The following is a 16,548-nucleotide window of genomic DNA, read 5'->3' as shown; positions in this document are numbered from 1 at the left end:
GTGGCATGCATGGATGCGGCTGTGTAATTTTGCGGAACCGTTTTGAGCGTCATTCACCAACATCCCCTTTGATGGTTCCTTTCTTTTTGGACCACAGGTGAAAGACACTTTGACTAGGTGTGAGCAAGAAGGCAAGACTCTCTCTGCCGTGGGAGTCCAATTTTCCACTCCTTCTAGACTGTACCCCAAAGGTCAGAAGACTGGCAGAATGTGGTTCCGAAAATCCCAGGGAGCCTTGCCTGACACACGTAGCGATTTTTCTTCCAGGGGCAGAGGGGGAAACAATAACAACAGACGCCACCCTCGTGGCAGGGGCGGTCCGCAGAACCAGGGCAACAGATAATCTTTCTCTGATAAGCCCTTTCAGTATCCCTGAAGGGTTGCCCGGCTGCTCACCTCTGGAGGCAGTCGGGGGAAGGCTTTCACTGTACCCAAAAGCCTGGCAAGATTTAACACAAGACAGATGGGTACGGTCCATTATATCCGGAGGTTATAAAATTCCCTTCTAAAACTCCCCCTTACCGTCAAGGAAATCCCCCTTACCGTCAAGGAAATCCCTTCCAAATGTTCCACCCAATCTGAAGGACCAAGCAGTAATAGAAGTTTCAAAACTACTAGAAAAAAAGAGTCATCCAGGAAGTCCCGGCAGACCATCATGGATCCGGAACTTACTCAAGGTTCTTTTGGGTACCAAAAAAGGCAGGAGACTGGAGACCGATTCTGGATCTCAGCAGACTAAACAGGTCTGTACAAAGAACAACGTTTTGGATAGTCATGCTACAGTCCATTCTACCCTTTCTGGGTCAGGACAATTGGATGTGCTCGATAGATCTTCAGGACGCTTACTACCATATCAAGATGGACAGGCGCTCCAGGAGATTACTTCGCTTCCGGCTGGGAGCCAGTCATTACCAGTTAAGAGCTCTGCCCGTTGGTCTCACCACAGCCCCTAGGGTATTCACCAAATGTATGGCAGTGGTAATGGCTCCCCTGAGACGTCGAGGATTCCAGGTGTTTCCATATCCAGACGACTGGCTCCTCACTGCTACTACCAGGTATCAACTTCTTCAAGCCAGGGACTACACAATCACAATCTGCTCCCAGTTAGGCATTACAATAAACTTGAAAAAATCTGCCTTGTTGCCCTGTCAATCTATCACCTACATTGGTGCAGACTTAGACACAAGGAACATGTCCGCAAGGCTACCGCCAGAAAGGGTGTCTACAATTCATCAGCAAGCACAAATTCAGATGCAGAGCAAAAGAATCCAAGTCAGGTTTGTCCTTCAAACTCTGGGTTCCATATTCTTCTAATCCCACTGGCCCGCTTTCACATGAGGATCCTTCAGTGGCTTCTGTTCACACAATGGTCTTTCCAACAGCTGCCCATGTCTCACACCATCTTGGTTACAGAAGCATGCAAAAGGCTCCTTTCCTGGTAGATGGTCTCCCCACTAGTGTCTCAGGGCAGACCCTTCATTCAGCCCCCTCCGGTAGCCACAGTGACCACAGATGCCTCCCTGCTAGGGGGGGGGGGGGGCATTATCAGGGCAGGACAGTCCAAGGCACTTGGCAGCCTCACGAGTACCATCTGCACATAAACGTCCTAGAAATGAGAGCCATGCTCCTAGCGTTGCAAGCCCTTCAGGACTCTCTTCCTTCTGGGACCACTGCAATTCAAACAGACAACATGTCACTGGTGTGGTACATCAACAAGCAGGGCAGAACCAGGTCCTACCCCCTATGTCGAGAAGCACTCAGACTGTGGCAGTGGGCAATTTCCTCCCAACGTTTTCTGATTGCGACGCACATCCCTGGGGTGTCCAACGTCATAGCGGACAGGATCAGCAGGGCTATCCTCATGCCTCACGAGTGGTCTCTGAATCAGGAAGTTGCGGATCTTATCTTCTGCAAATGGGGACAGCCTTGTTGCGATCCTTCCGTCACCCCCTTCAACAGCAAATGCAGCAACTACTTCTCCCTTCTTCTGCTTTTAGGTCACTCATCCAGAGACGCTCTAGTCCACGATTGGCCTCAGGGACTTCTTTATGCCTTTCCTTCGTTTCCCCTGATTCCAAAACTCATACATAAAGCAATATCGTTGGGTTGCAAAATGATCCTCATTGCCCCCTACTGGCCTCGACAGATATGGTTCCCATTCCTGCACCATTATCTTCTCGATCAACCTTGGACTCTGGATCCGATTCCAGACCTACTGATTCATCAGTCAGGCAGGTTGCATCAATCCCTCCAAACTCTCCAGCTCACAGCTTGGTTGCTCCACTTCCAACCTTAGCCAGATTTCCCAGCATTTCCCCGGCTGTACGTGAGATTATTGTCTCCTCTCACAAGTCCACAACCAGAAAAACTTATGCTAGTAAATGGAAATGTTTTCCATTCTGTTCTGTTGGGCAGAGGCTAGGAACGTAGACCCCTTTTCAGCCCCAGTCCACGAAATTCTGGAATTCCTAGCACAACTTTTTCATTCCAGGTCCGCTTCTGCTACAATCAGGGTTCAATTAGCGGCCATTTCTACACTTTCATGTTGGTTTGTCAAATTCAAATATTATGTCTCATAAGCTCTGTAAAGCTTTTTTGAGAGGGACCACTCTCCTTAGGCCTCCAGTCAGAGATCCCCCTCCTCCTTGGGACCTTAATTTGGTATTAACTTCCTTAACTCTGCCCCCTTTTGAACCAGCAGTGTCCTGCTCCGTTAAGTTTCTATCTTGGAAGACACCCTTTCTGGTAGCTATTACTTCAGCCAGACACGTCTCCGGACTTCAGGCAGTATGTGTTCGTCCTCCATACTTGGTTTTTCATAAGGACAGGGTTGCTCTGAGGACTAATCCTTCATTTCTTCCAAAAATCTGCTTGGAAAATAATTTAAACCAATCTATAGGCCTTCCTGTGTTTTTTCCCTAACCACACCAACAAGGCAGAGTACAAATTACACCAATTGGACGTTCATAGACAATTACGTTTTTACCTGCACAGGACTAAGGAAATAAGGAAGTGGGACCAACTTTTCCTTTCCTATGCTCTAGGCAGACAAGGACTCCCAGTTTCCAAGGTGACCTTATCCAGGTGGTTGTCAAGCACTATTACTTTCATTTATCAATTAAGGAACAAAGAGTTACCTATCAAACCAAAAGGTCATTCTACTAGGGCCTTGGCCACCTCTGTAGCCTTCCAGTCTAGGTTGCCCATGGATTCTATCTATGCAGCTGCTATGCGGGCAAATCCTCATACTTTTATTTCTCATTACAAGCTAGATATGGTCTCCAGGAGCAGAGCTGACTTTGGTTCCACTGTTCTGAAGAGTCTGTTCTAATGAGCCGCCCAGGACTGTAGGTGCTAGGGACACTGTCCCAACCAGCAAGAACGAAGGCGAGATAGACAACTTAACATAAAGAAGTTCTGTACCTACTATAACGTTCCATGTTAGTTGTCTTCATCTCACCTTCTTTCTTGCTTCCCACCCTCCGTCCCCCTGTCCTATTGGACCGAGAGGAGTTATGGTTTCACTGGCTGAGTGTTCTCTGGTTTGTTTCCTCTACTGACTTAGAGAGTATGACAGGTGTACTCAGCCTATTTGTTTGGACAGGTTTATTCTCTGGCTATGTCTGGGGTTAGCTATTTCAAATGAGATCTGGGTAGCTATCGCTAGGCATCATGGGATAAGGGGTAGCCTCGAGCCAGTAAACAGCTCTCGAGCTATAGAAGATGGCAGAGTCGGAACTAAGGATCGGCTCCGATCCCAACCAGCAAGAAAGAAGGCGAGATGAAGACAACTAACATGGAACGTTATGACAGGTACATAACTTCTTTTTCCTGAAAGCCGATTATATCTCCCCGAATTTTCTTAAACTCCATTATAGCAGTTTTAGATGGAATATAGATGCATGCCAGTGTAATCCTCCTCCCTTGGTAGTAGGCCCTTAGTACTACATATCTTCCATTAGTGTCTTTTTTTCTTTTCTCTTCTATCACTATTAGAGCTCCTCTTGCAATTAATATAATTACACCTCTTTTCCTCTGAATAACCATCCTGAAAACCTTTCTTTGTCAAATTCACATGTTCAGTTTTTTCCAGGTGTCTCTTGTAGCATAGCTATTTGCATTCTACTTTTTTAATATAGTTCACTATGCTTTCTTTTTTGTACTTATCTGTAAGACCATTTAGATTGAAAGACATTACAAGGCATTTTCTTATATAGCTTTTATTGCCACATTTTAAGTATAACTGCTTTTTTGTTAAATATTTAATTCCAACTTTTATGTTACATGCATATACTATTAGGCAGGTTGATCTTTTATACAGTTGTTTCTTGTGTTTTGTGTTTCCGTTTGAGCCTATGTCACAACTTGCAGAACATTTTGTTTTATTGAAATAACAACACACAAAACTGTACATCTTCAAATATTGAATTTTCACTTCCTAATAAGAAAAATTCTAAACTGATAGCCACACAAACAAGCTAGAGTTAACCAAAAAGAAAGGTTAGTCATGCTAAGATGCATGGTACAGCCTGTGCTTTTAGGAACTGCTATCAGGTTTTGTCATATATCTTTATAGCTCTCCCAGTTTTTTTTTTCATTTCTCCAAATCTTTTGGGTTTCTAATACCATGATGGGAATGGACCCCATTCCTAAGTCAAAGTACGATTAAAGTTAATGAAATTAGTATTGTTTCACTCTGTGATATCAAACAAAAGTGCTCTTCACAGCACCCACAATGTGCCCAGTAATGACTCCTGTAATTTATACGGAGTTGAGTGTATTGGTAGCTTATTTAAATGTGATGGTAGACTCTGTTTTATAAGACTCGTTGCTCCTACTAGAATTGGAAGTATCTGGGTATCCTTCCACTTTGCTCTCATTTCTGCTTTCAGATCCTGATATTTTATAACCTTGTCTCTCTGTACGCAGGACACTGTAATCACTGGGTGTGGCGATTTCAATGATCAATGCTGCACTTGTCTTCTTTTCTTGGACTACTACATCCAGTTTTCTAGCATCTATCTTTTGAACTGTTGGTAATGGATGATCCCATGTGATGAATGAAGACTTGATCATTTTCTATGATGCTTTGTGGCTCATGTTTCCAGTGCTTCTCAGCCACTTCAAAACCATAATATTTGCACAATCCCCAGTGCAACAGTCTCGCCACACTATTGTGCCTTTCAGTATACAGGCCCTCTGCCATTAGTATGTCACAACCAGCAACGAGGTGTGCGACTGTTTCCAGTTCAGTTTTACAAAACTTACATTTATCTGTTTCTCCCACATGTTCAATGGACTTTGTAAACCAGCGTGTATGTAGACCACTGTCTTGGGCTGCCAATATTAACCTTTCATCTCTTGGTTTAAATTCACCTCTCCATAACCATTCCTGCCTTCGTTCCTGATAAACATGAGGTTCTTCCAGAAGTTTTTTATACTTGCTACTGTATTTATGATTTTTCCACATTAATTGCCTTTTCATTTGGACCTTCACCTTATATTCCTTCTTTTGTTTTTTGGCATATTTAGTTGCTGTCTGATTTTTATCTGCTTCTGGTTTGATTTCCATTCCTTCTTGACTGTGATATGCTTCTGCTAGGTTAAGCATAGAAGTCATCTTAGATATGTTCTCCCCATGTTTCAAAACTTTCACTATGTTTGGTTCTCTTGAAGTCAACAGATATGTGTGAAGTCTCACGATTGCAGATCTGTACATGTAATCAATTTCAAGGAGGCCCAACCCTCCTTCGGAATGGGGAATATATAAACTTGGTATACACTGATTTTTATAGATCATCTGGTGAGCATGAAGCATCCTTCTTGTTTTAATGTCTACTCTATCAAGCACATTTTGGTGACAATCAATCACTCCAAAATTGTAAATTAGGACAGGCAGAGCAAATTGGTTTATGGCTTGGATTTTGTTCCTGGATGTCAACGCTGTTTTCAGGACTAATTTAAGTCTTCTAAAGTACTCCTTACTAAGTTTTATATGCATTTGTTCATGTTTTATTGTTGATCCTTCATCAATTCCCAAGTATTTATACACTCCCTCATGCTCAAGTTCTTTTATATCACATTCTTGTCCCAAACTTATGTTTTCCTGGTGCTGCAGTTTTCCTGCTTTAAAGGTTGCTTTTGCACATTTATCAAGACCAAATGACATTCTAATCTCATCTGAAAAGGTTTTAACAACCTGCAGCTGTGCTTTCAGTTCCTCGTCTGATGAGCTATACAGTTTTAAATCATCGACAAAGAGAAGGTGAGATGTCTTTAGACTTTGTTGTTTTCTAGGAGCCACATTATAGCCATGGGCTAAGCTGTTAAGTAGGCAGCTTAATGGGTTAAGGGCAAGGCAGAATAATAACAGTGACAGAGAGTTACCCTGGAATATCCCCCTTTGAATTTTTATCCCTGGGATAGTAATTTGTCCTTTATCAGGATTTAATTGCAAAGTAGTCTGCCATTGTTTCATGGTCACTGTAACATAGTCTATCAGTGTAGGTTAGGATGTATCATATATATTTTTAAGTACTCTTTTATCCATGAATGTAGGATACTATCAAATGCTTTTTCGTAGTCAATCCATGCCATACTTAGATTCTTCCCCTTTTTAGAGTTCTCCACTATGACTTTATTTAACATCAGATGATCCTTTGTTCCATATGACTGACTTTTGTTGCCCTTTTGTTTTACTGCCATAATTGAATTTTCTTCTAGATGACTATAAACTATCGGCATCAATTCCCGTGTGTAGTTTATACGTCGTCGGTACACAAGTTGTTGGTCTATAATTTTGGGGAAGCTTGCAGGTTCATTCTTAAGTAGGAGCATTGTTTTACTTGTTGTTAGCCAGGTTGGTGTCTGTTTGGGATGTGCATATAATAGTTCTTACTCATGGCTAAGTGTTTGTGTAAAGAGATTAATACTTTTAATCAAAAGTTAGGTACTGCATCTGGGCCTGGTGTTTTCCAATTAGAGGCTGTTCTTAACTTTATTTCAATCTCTCTGGCTGTTACTTAATCCCAATTCATCTCTTGTACCTTTAAACTTCTTATTCTTTCCTTTACTTCTTTTATCCATTTAGCATCTTTATTGTGTTCCACAGGATCTTCATAGATACTTCTCCAAAATGTATCTATTTCTTCTTTTTGTGGTGGTCTTTCAATTCCTTTTACCTTGTTTTCAATTCTCTATAAAACTTTTTTGGGTCATCACTAAATTGCTTATTTTGTACTTTTCCTTTATATTTGTCTGTGTATCTTGTAAGTTTTTCTGCCTGTGTTGAAATTTTTAGTTTGGTATTTACAATAGTGCATGATAGATCCTGGTCTGTTCTAATACTGTGCACTGCTTTTACTACATCTATCTTTCTTAGTATTTTTGCTGATCTGTTCCCTTTTCTATAGTCTTCTAACAGTGACACTTCTTGTCTTAATTGCTTTATATTTTCTCTGTTCGATACTTCCATGATGGTGTTCAATTTCTCCCCTTCCTTTGCCTCGCTACCGTGTGCTCTTGTGGTAAAACTTTATCAGTTATTAATTTAGCTGCACAGTAACATATCCTGTTTACTTCTGTTATATTGCATAGATCTCTGTGGACAGTCCTAATTACTGTGTTCATTTGTTTTATCAGACTTCTAACTTTTGGGGTTTTATTGACCTTCTGCAATCTATTTCTTTCATTGATTGTAATATATCTATCTTTGCCCATTAAATCAAGCACCTCTTCCTTTAGTTCATTTTCTTCCAGACTAAGGGCACATCCTTTGTTTTCCACTTCCTGTGGGGATTCTATAGAAAGTTCTGTAGCATCTTCCTGTAGCACCTTATCTTCAATTTCATCCTGTGCCGGCCGTTGCTTTGTCATATGGGAACTCACTGGCCTATCATTCCTCAACGTTGACTGCATCAGTCTCCTGTCCCTTCCCTTGCTGTCTAGCTTTAATTGAACATTTATACTGGTTTCCTGTGGAAGGCTCCAAAATATCCTGATATGGCACCTGACCAATTACTTCCTTTTCCACTGGTTTCCCCTTAATTTGCATATCCATTATTCTATCCCATTGTGGTGTTTTCTGCTTTAGATTTTCTGCACTGAATCCTTCACTTTGCAGGTGTTCCATAACCTCAGTTTCTATTTCTTTAACTTCTCCATTACTAATTTCCTTTTCTACTTTTCCTCTTTGTCATCTTATTTTTTTGTATTGTAAGATTTTCCATATCCAGATTCCTTTGCCTGTATTTCTCTTCAAACATCTTTGATGCTGCTCTTTTTGTATTGGTTAGTTTTGCTTTCTCCTTGGCATAACTTCTATTTCCTTAATTTCTGCTTTACTTATCTTCTTATCCACATTCCATTTTTTAATATTAATTTTCTTATTGTGAAATTTTCCATATCTGGATGCCTTTGCCTATATTTCTCTTTGAATAACTTTGTAACTGCTTTCTCTATATTAGTTAACTTGGCTTTCTCCTTTGCATAAATATTGCGCCATGTCAAATCTCTCTTTCGTTCCCATGTCCATATTTCTTTTGTATACTTTTCAAAAATGTCTAGGTTTTGTTATTTAAATTTTTGCACTTCCTCGGATGCTTCTTTTTCCAAACAGATCAAAGTTTCTTGATCTATATACTGTTTTTCAAAAATCTGTTGTATTAATGAACACAAATTTGTATTTGATGCTTCTGACAATTTTTCCTGTATAAGTATTTTTCTTTCTTCTAATTTATCTCTTAATCTCTTTGTATATTCTCTGTTTGGTAATTCTGGGCTTTATGTATAATAGTAACAATGCATAATTTCTTTCTTATCCTCAATAGTCCACTCTATCGTCTTTATGGCTCTTCTTTGGCTTATCAGGTTTTGTGATTTTTGCGGCCTGCTACTTCTTTCTATAACGGGGGGGGGGGGCATCTTGGGCCTGGCCTAACCCCATTGTAGGAATGTTTCCAGATTTTGAGGATTCTATACTGTCATTTTTTTCCCGTCCTGGCAGCAGTGTGCCTACCAGGATTGGGCACTTTTTTATCCTGGGACTTGTGCACCCAGCTATCTTTTTTTGTTGTTTTTGACTTACTTCTATCCATGATATATGCTATATAGATACAGTCTATATATCAGTGTCGCCTTGGTGAGATTTTGTGAAAAACAGGGTCCAACTCGCGAAGGTACTCACCAAGACTTGAGGATGAATTCAATTTCAGCACTCCTACTCTCCTTTGCTTGCTGACTTTTCATCTCTCCATTAGGACCTCCAGCTGAGAAAATTCTTGAATGTTTCAGTAAACACTTTCTCCAAGCCATTTCTCTTTGTCAGATTGTCTTCTAGTGACATGCAAAACAGACACAAACTTGTTAAGGATACCTTGTTTACCAGAAAAAAGCCTTATAGTATTTAATATTTTTTTCCATTTGCATGCTTTATAATAAACTTGTTACTGGATAAACCTAGGGTGTTAACCTAGTCATTTCCCTATGCAAGCATGGGAAAAAAGTAAACAGATTTTTCTTTTGTCGTGCTTTCTTAACCAGACCTCTCCCCCTTTTTATATTATAGTGCCTACATTTCTTAAAACTCAACAAAGAAAAAGAGAGAAGGGAGAAAAAGAAAATAAAAACAACTGTTTATATTAGTATCTCGTTACCTTAAAAAAAACTGAGAAAATTTTATTTCAAGTGGTAATTGGTTTTGTCTGATCATTATAGCTCTCCCAACTGGGAAAACCCCTTAATGCTTTCAGAGAACATTATGTCCTAGCCAATTTCTCTTTTTTTTTTTCGCAGCCAATCACTTCCACCAGACTGTAGGCAAGTTCTCTTTATCAGATTGTCGCCATGGAGACATGAGAACCAGGCAGTCAGTTTCTTTTTATTGTATAGTTGCCATGGAAAAATGAATACCAACTGCAGAATTGTTACTGAGCACTCATGTATTTTCTAGAAGAAAGTCTCATGATATTCAGTGTTATTTTTCATTTACTTGCTGTCTCTTAAAACTGGTTACTAAGGCAATTTAATTTCTTTAATCCAGTCATTCAAAAGAGATCCCATCCTTGATTTCCAAAGACTCCTTCCACCTCTGTGATTTCAGAGCTTCTTCAGAAGATTCGAAGATCTTTGGCTCCTACTTACATGGATCCAAAAAAGGAAACTTTCGGATCCTAAACCCTTGGATCTGATTTTTGCATCAAGTAAATCTCTGAAACAGCTTTTGGATCTGAAAACCTCTGATCAGACTGCTGGTGTTTCAAAGTCTCCTAGAACTTGCTCACCCAAATTCATGATTAATTCAGCATCTCCTTAGCTCAGTTTCTCCCTTTTTCAAATCACACCAATGAAACATTCTAGGCCACAGTCCCTATCTCATGTGTTAGGTCCTCCAGAAATCTTTTGGAAGGCTGAAGTGGATAGAATGATGAGGAAATTTTTCAGAGCTCAGATTCACATGGGGGTTATTCTGTCTACTATTAAATCCGTGAGCCTCCATTCCACCACCCATATAGTAATATCTCCCTCTCTGATCCACCTCACGGCTTCAGAGCCCTCAGATCCAAGACTCCCTAGAGAGTCTTTGTCAGAGCCGAAGACTATTACATCTTCAACTCCTACAGTTTCCCTGACTAGTTCTGTTCCTTTCCCCTCAGATCAGGATAAGTCACATAGCCGAAGCATGGGATTCGGATCCAGGGGACCAAGATCTACGCCAGTGATGTTAGAGATGTCCTTGCCCCTCAGAGCCTTGATGCTAGATAACTTGGGTCTAGCTCCCTCCTTGAGGCGCATATCAGGACACAGTCAAGGCTTTGCTGCTTCTGAAGATTCAGCTGTGATGTGGCCAGTCATAGCTTCTCCTGGTCCATCTGCCTTTGAGGTAGTGGAGAGGGTTTTCTTCTTCCAAGAGATCTGACCTCTCTTTCTTCCTTGGATCATACTTTTATTCCACAAGTGGGTCGAAGCTCTGATCCCATTACACCTACTCCACAGGGACAGCTGGTCCCAACTAGCATCCAGACAGTTTCCTTAGAGGAACTACCCCTCTCTTCAGATGCCGTCACAAAGTATCCCATTGAGGAGGTTCCTCATAAGAGAATGTGCAAAAGGAGGCAAATAGGTTCCCCATAAGAGAATGTCCAAAAGGAGGCACATAGATTCCCCTATGGAATCCCTCACAGAGGATACTGACTGAAGGGGAAGGGTCCTCCAGATCTCCACATGATGTAGTCTCATGTGGAGACATTCTACAGTTTCTTAAGCAGAAGGATGGATGGTTCTCAGATACTCCTTCCTCAGAGGAGTCAGTATTTCTGGAAACTTTTGCTTTCAGCCCATCTATATCTTGAGTGACATCCTTGGCTGTTGAGCTTATCAGCCTTGTCTCTTGCTGGGCATTAAATGAACCAGGGTCTCTCAAATCAGTTCCCCGTCACCCAGATAAAATTTTGGCACCAATGAAGGATAGACCCCATTGAAGCAAAGACGTCCCTGTCGATCCTATGGTTGCAGCAGTGGCCACAAGAAAGGAGCTAGCTGAGCAGAGCTCCTTTGTCCATCTGCCTAACAGGGAGTTAAGGGAAAGTACATATTTGCTTCAGCGACCTTTGGCTTGAGGTCCCTGAATTATTTAGTGCACCTTACAAGGCTGCAGGGGTATTTGACCAAGGAGGTCTCCAAATCCCTCTTGGAGTCCATGTCTGTGGAGGACTGTAAAAGATCTTCCTCACAATTGGCCATTCTGATATCCATTTCTAATGCTTCCATGAGGTTAAATATCCCATGCTGCAGAGGCTACCTCACAGGCTGCTGGTCCAGGCATTGCTGTCTGGAGACATGCCTGGGTGCGACTTTGTGATTTTGCAGAGCCTTTCAAATCTTCTTCCATCAGTTCTGCTTTTGATGGAGTGTCATTATTTAGGGAAGGACCCTGTCTGCCGTTGGGATTTGTCAAAGTCAAAGAGGAGGCAAGAAATTGTGGTTCTCGAAATCCCAGGATTTTTTCCAAGACTCATGCAGGGACAACTTTTCCGGGGGCAGAGGGACAGTTCAAATGGAAGATGCCGTCCTCATTGCAGATGAGGCCCGCAAAACCAGGGTATGCATGATTCTTTTCTGAACAGACCCTTTAAGACTCCTGAAGGATTGACCAACTGCTCACCTCTGGAGACAGTCGGGGGGTACTTGTCCCTGCACCCAGATGCCTGGGCTCTTATAACAAAAGGTTCTTTGGTGCTAAATATAATATCCAGATGTTATTTCATTCAATTTTTCCAGATTTCTCTTAGCCAAAAGAAGTAAGCTTCCTGACATCTCACCCAGTCAGAGAGAAGCTGCAGCTCAAAAGCTTCAAAAGCTGCTGGCCAAAAGAGTCATCCAGGAGGTCCCACCAAACCAAGGACTATTTGGAACTTAGTGAAGATTCTTTTTAGTGCCAAAGAAGATCGGGGGATTTGAGATCTAAGCAGTCTGAACCAATTTGTGAAGAAGTCAAAGTTCCGAATGGTCACAATTCAGTCCATCCTGCTCTTTTTGCACAAGGATGATTGGATGTGCTCAGTCAATCTTCAGGACATGTACTATCCCATCAAGATGAACAGATGCTCCTGAAGATATCTGCACATTTGGTTGGGTGCCAGTCATTATCAGTTCAGATCCCTGCCCTTTGGTCTCACCACAGATCCCAAGGTGTTTACCAAGTTTATGGCAGTGGTCACTGCTCACCTGAGACTGCTGGGATTCCATGTCTTTTCTTATTTAGATGACTGGCTCCTTACCACCCAACCAGGAATCTCTAAGAACAGTCCAGGGACTGTTTGGTCCAACTTTTTCAAACACGCCAAATCCAAACTACACCCAGTGTAGAGCCTGGAGTTCATTAGTGCCCAGTTGAACGTAGTAAGTCGCATTGTTGCTCTGCCTGTACATTGTTGAGGTACAGTCAAGTTTCAGGTGCAACAAATCCTTGCTCATCCTGCTCCTCTAGCCAGACTTGTTTTTCAGGCACTAGATTTGATGGCAGTTTCCATAGTCTTGGTTCCTATTGCACATTTTTGTACGCATGTCCTCCAATGGACTCTAGCTGTTCAGTGATCTACTCTTCAACTTCCCTCTATCCTTCCCAGTCAGGCTTACTCAGGTATGCAGAAATCATCTTTGCTGGTGGATCCAGTCTGATGACATTTACTTTGGCCATCTTTTCATTCTGTTTCCTCCAGTGACCACGGAAGCCTCCCAGTTGGGGAGGGATGTATTTCTTAGGACAAATGGACCAAGACACATGGTCCCCAAGAAACCAATTTGTGCATCAGTGTCCTGGAAATGAGAGTGGTCCTGTTAACGTTGCAGGCCTTTCAAGATGTTCTCCCTCTGGGGACTATTGTGTTCCAAACTGACAACATGACTGTGGTCTGATACATCAACAAAGGTAACCCAGTCTAACCCCCTCTGTTGAGAGGCAATGGAGTGTGGCAGTGGGCGATCTTCTCCAACAACTTTCTAGAAGCAATGCACATTTTGTCGAAATCCAAACTCAGCAGATCCGTTTTGTTAACTCATGAGTGGTCTCTCAATCAGGTAGTGGCAGAGAAGATTTTCCATCACTGGAGACAACCTTGCTGTTATCTCTTTGCATCTCCGCACAGCAACAAGTGCAGCAGGTTTTTTGCTCTAGTCCCCCTCAGGGGGAGTCACTGAGAGGTACTGTAGTCCACGTTTGGCTTTCTGGTCTAGTTTATGCCTATCCCCTGTTACCTCTGATTCCAAAATACTTAGAAAAATCACATCGATTGAAGAGCTCAGTCATCCTCATTGCCCTTTTAGCCTCACCAAGTGTGGTTCCCATTCCTTTGGTCTCATCTTCAAAATCCGCCATGGATACTGGACTGTAGTCCAGACCTTGTCTTGCATCCCTCAGGGATAAAACATGCCAATATTCCGAGCCCCAACCTCACTTCATGGTTTCTCCAGTTCCCATAATAGCTAGATTGCCCAGGCTTTCCTCCCACATTAGACATATACTTTTATCTTCCCAGAAAGCTCCTGCAAGGAAAATATAGTAGAATAAATGGAAATTATTCTCAATTTGGGCTCTTAGTAAAGAAATCAATCACTCACTGTTTCTGTTTCTTCAGTTCTAGAATTCTTAGCTTCTGATTTTCAGGAAGATGCTAGTTTCTCCACAATCATAGTTCATTTGGCTGCCATATCAAATTTCATTCAATAGAAAAAGCTTCTTCCTTAGCCTATTCTAAATTGTGTAAGGTTTTTCTAAAAGGCACCTTATTTAGGCCCCCCCCAGTGAAAGCTCCATCTCCTCCATAGGAGTTGCCAGGAGTGCTTCAGGGGTTCAGAAAACAACATTTTGAACCTTCAACTAAAAATTATTTAGAATGTTTGTCTTGCAAAACAGCATTTCTAGCAGCAATTACTTCTGAAAGAAGAATTTCTGAACTCCAGGCTGTAACATCCAAATTCCCTTACATTGTTTTTCACAAAGGCAGTTACTTTACAAACCAATCCATCTTTCTTACCAAAAGTAACATCTGAATCCATTATCAATCAAACAATTCATCTGCCTGTCTTCTTCCCTAATTTTTCAAATAATGGAGAGTATATGTTACATCTTTTAGATATACATAGACAACTATGTTTTTATCTACACAGGACTAAGGATCTCAGTAAAACTGACCAGTTGCTTCTTTATTTCTCACCGTACAGAGTGAGAACACTGGTCTGTAAAGTTACCCTGGCAAAATGGATCACTGTTTGCATTTATTTTCTATATACTCAGCAAGACCTCTCCTTATCAAAGCCTCCTAAGGCTCATTCAGCTAGATCCATGGCCACTTCTTCTGCCTTTTGGTTTAAAATTTCTTATTGTAACATTTGTGCAGCAGCTGCCTGGTCCAATACCCATAGTTTTGTTACTTATTACAAACTAGATTTGACTTCTAGAAACAGAGCAGCTTTTGGCTCATAAGTTCTCTGGAATATCCTTTCAGGAGGGCCACCCAAGAGTCGTGTACCTGGGGACTCTGTCCCACATGTTGAGGAATAATGAAAAGGACATCAGATATTAAAGTTATGTACTAACCATAACTATGTGTCTGTGTTGTCCATTTTCATTCTTCCTCAACTCCCCACCCTCCCTCCACCTTCCTGTTATATTCTGTAGTGAACTTGTAGACCTTTTGGAACCTTTTAGTTCCGGGTTTAAGCCGTGACTTACTGTTACTTTCTTTCTTCCTTATCAATCTTGGGTTATATATAAGGCAGTAAATTCAATCTGTGGTATTGTAGGCTAGCTGGGGCATTATGGGTAGAGGGAGGAGCTCAAGACTTGGATCCGTAGGTCAGAGATATGCAGCCAGTTTAGATCCATAACCTATATGTTGAGGAAGAATGAAAATGGGCAACACAGATGCATAGCTATGGTGAGTACATAACTTTAATTTTCTTTGTCTCTATAGTATGTCATACAGATGGAGGCAAATTCTTATGCAAAGTATGCGAGAAGTTAAGCTTAAAAAAACAGTAGGTGGGCTTTCCCTTCCTTGATCCAAGGCAGGGAAATGAAAGTTTTATAAAGTACAAGTGGGTTTCTGGCATACCACAAAAGTGTACCTCATTACGAGGAACATTCCTCATTTTGGGTCTCAAAAGGTCCATGTTCCTTGCAGTTCCGCTTTGAAAGGGTCTGTCATAAAAATGAGTGTGAGACATTTTTTAACTGATATTCATGGGAAAACATTAAAGAATCATATTATTTCATCAAAGTAACTTTTTATAAGTGTAAAGTATTGCATTTTAACCATCTGTGAAGTTCCTAGTTGAAGTTGTTAAGTAGGTATTCTACATTTTGCCTTTTGTTTTCCACCTTGTGAGAGGTAGTGCGCCTCATTTTAGAGATGGAAGGTTGAGAGCTATGGTTTCTGGTACCTACACAATACTGGAACCAATTGTAGGGAGAAAAGCAACAGAAAGTTTGAGTTAAACTGTAGGAGAAGGCAGAGTTTTCCTTTAATGAGAGCTCAGGGGAATGTAAGTAACATGGTGTTACTAATAGGATATATACATTGTGTGTAATGCATCCATGTTGTTTTTGTATCATCCATCATACATTGGAATGGGTCCAAATGGAGAGTGGATAAAATCTCTGATATGTAGACTGTATTGTATATAGTATATGTCATGGATAGAAGTAAGTTAAAAAAATAAAAGACAGCTGGGTGCACAAGCCCCAGCATAAAAAAGTGCCTAATCTTGATAGGTGCACTGGTGCCACGACTGCAAAAAATGACAGTGTAGAATCCACAAGACATGGAAATATTCCTACAGTAGAGCTAGGCCAAGCTCAGAGGGAGGACAGGCCCCCCCCTGTTGTAGAAGGAAGTAGTCCACAAAAATCATAAAAGCCAAAAGTCAGCCATAAAGATGATAGAGTGGACTATTGAGGATAAGAAAGAAATTATGTATTGCTACTATTATACAAGAAGCCCAGAATTTCCAGACAGAAGATTTACAAAAAGATTAAGAGAGAAATTAGAG

At 41.3% G+C, this 16,548-nt stretch overlaps 1 protein-coding gene across 1 annotated transcript in view; it reads left to right on the top strand.

Moving 5' to 3' along the window:
* CABLES1 (Cdk5 and Abl enzyme substrate 1) overlaps window positions 1–16,548 on the top strand; it is a 1,875,674-nt gene that overhangs the window by 1,734,718 nt on the left and 124,408 nt on the right. The gene's annotated exons all lie outside the window — the stretch shown is intronic.

The sequence above is a fragment of the Protopterus annectens genome, chromosome 3.part0 (assembly GCF_019279795.1).
Source record: "Protopterus annectens isolate FY-2018-M chromosome 3.part0, PAN1.0, whole genome shotgun sequence".
Taxonomy (NCBI): domain Eukaryota; kingdom Metazoa; phylum Chordata; order Ceratodontiformes; family Protopteridae; genus Protopterus; species Protopterus annectens.
The sequence above is the reverse complement of the archived record's forward strand: the minus strand, read 5'-3'. Positions and strand labels throughout refer to the sequence as shown.